The sequence below is a fragment of the Branchiostoma belcheri genome, unplaced genomic scaffold, assembly GCF_001625305.1.
Source record: "Branchiostoma belcheri isolate BF01 breed outbred unplaced genomic scaffold, Haploidv18h27 scaffold263, whole genome shotgun sequence".
Taxonomy (NCBI): domain Eukaryota; kingdom Metazoa; phylum Chordata; class Leptocardii; order Amphioxiformes; family Branchiostomatidae; genus Branchiostoma; species Branchiostoma belcheri.
The window spans coordinates 210,827-213,213 of NW_017803869.1; the positions used below are offsets into that span (position 1 = coordinate 210,827).

The window sequence follows — 2,387 nt, forward strand, 5'->3', positions numbered from 1 at the left end:
CTAAGACACATTGCGTCTTGTTGGCGCTATGACGTCATTGATTTATGAATGCCGTAAAGAACCGCTTCCAACATGTTTTCAAGGGGATTAAAAGCCTCGTATCAAAGTAACGAAATAATTTTCAAGACAATTTTCAAGACAATTTAACAATTCTTCAGTGGACTATACTATAAGTTTGAATTGATAAAAGTAATGTATATTGCGTAGATATATATAGTTTTTATGTCATGGCGTCGGTGATTAAAAACTAAAGATTTCCAGAAACGAATCCGGGGTGTATTAATGACGTTAGACGCCTTGTAGAAAAGTGACAAAATAATTAGGTACGAGTAGTTGAATATAATTATATAAACAGGGATGCAGGCCCTAGAAATCTGTATGGTTGAATCCATGACGTCATAGCGTCAAAACATAATCAATTCTGTGTATAACTTTTACCGAATTGTATATTTCATGTCTACTGATTTTTATGTCTAATGTCTAATGTTTATTGTTTGACTTGGTTCCATATTGTTTTGTATTATCATTTCAGGTTTGGGAGGACAACTTGTAAAGGCGTTGATACACCTGTTTTGTCCTCCCTTCCACTTGTTTTTGCATGTGGTAAATTCAAATAAAGAAATAAAGAAATAAAGAAAACGACGCAATGTGCGTTAGTTTTATCAGTTTTATTAAGTGGTATTGACCTCTAAAAGATTGTTAAAAGTGAGTTGAAAACTGAAAATTATTTCGTTAATTAGGTACGAGTAGTTGAATATCATTATATAAACAGGATGCAGGCCCTACAAATCTGTATGGTTGAATCTATGACGCCAAAGCGACGCAATGTGCGTTAGATTTATTAGTTTTATTTGATGGAATGGACCTCTAAAAGATTGTTAAAGTTGATTTGAAAACTAAGAATTATTTCGTTAATTAGGTATGAGTAGTTGAATATCATTATATAAACAGGGATTCTGGCCCTAGAAATCTGTTTGGTTGCTGAATCTATGATGTCATGACGTCCAAACGACGCTATGTACGTTAGTTTTATCAGTTGTATTTAGTGATATGGATCTCTAAACGACTGTTAAAATTGATTTGAGAACTAAAAATTATTTCGTTAATTAGCTACGAGTAGTTAAGTTAAATATTGAGTTGAATACTGAATATCGAATATCGAGTGTTCGATCTATGACGTCATGACGTAAAATCGACGCAATGTGCGTTAGTTGTATCAGTTTTATTTGGTGGTATGGACCTTTTAAAGATTGTTAAAATTGATTTGAGAACTAAAAGTTATTTCGTTAATTAGGTACGAGTAGTTGAATATCATACAAACAGGGATTCTGGCCCTAGAAATCTGTTTAGTTCAATTTATGACGTCATGACGTCCAAACGACGCTCATTTGCATATATGGGACAGTAGAATGCTTCCGCGCCTGAGACGTATCCGAAATAGTGCCTACCATTCGAATCGAAGGCTCAATCGAAGGCTGGCGAATCGAAGGCCGAAAGGAGGGCTAACTTTAGGTTGGTCACATTAACAGGGTGAATGGAAGTTTTGCTGCAGTTTTGTTGCCATGCTTTTTGTATATGAAAACCACTTGTCTAAGAAGACATTAATGACAGGACTATCTCTAATGACAGTCTGCGACAGTTACTATAGAACAGCTCACTCACCATGTTCCCTGGCGTACACTTTATTTAACATACTTGTATATAATAACCTTGTGTATACTACATACTACACATAGGAGAAAAATTTTGTATTATCATTGTTATTTTTAATAAAAATGATACCCCCCAGTCAGGCGTCGTACTTTTATGCCTAGATTAAAAAAAAAAAATTTTCTGAAGAGTTGGATTTTAGCACAATTGACTATTGTTCCATAATTTTCCACCTGTTTCATGTAGTGCAGTGACATGCACTTCACCAGTAGCACAGTACTACTATTCAGCCAGACTGAAGTCAGGGGTGATGAAGACGATGCTGCCTTTGGTGTGCTGGAACTGTGGTGAGGAGGAAACGCTGCCCATACTGGCAGAGAAGACTCAGCTGCATACCAGACAATAAACCCTGTTTGTCAGGTAGGCATACATTTGTTACCTACATAAATACATTATGCAACTTATGTAGAATAGCTCTAAACATATTCTGTTTGGTTCCACCTTTATTGATATTCTTTCTCAAAAGCTCCTATAGACTATTTGCATAGGTAGAAATGCAGTAATGCATGCAAAGGGTTAATCAGCAACTAATTTTGCCTTTTATGCTTTGTTTCTGCAGGCCTGCAAAAATGTGACAGGACGACAACTGCCGTTCCACCTGATTTATTGCTGTTTTGATGATGAATAAAAGACTTCTTGTTTGTTACACTGTGTCACCTCATTCAATTTGTGTCCTA

The 2,387-nt window shown here is 35.7% G+C and overlaps 1 protein-coding gene across 1 annotated transcript in view; it reads left to right on the forward strand.

Annotated features, from left to right (window-relative positions):
* The window catches only part of LOC109472046 (transmembrane and TPR repeat-containing protein 3-like), a 66,391-nt gene that overhangs the window by 54,022 nt on the left and 9,982 nt on the right, over positions 1 to 2,387 (forward strand). The window lies entirely within an intron of this gene.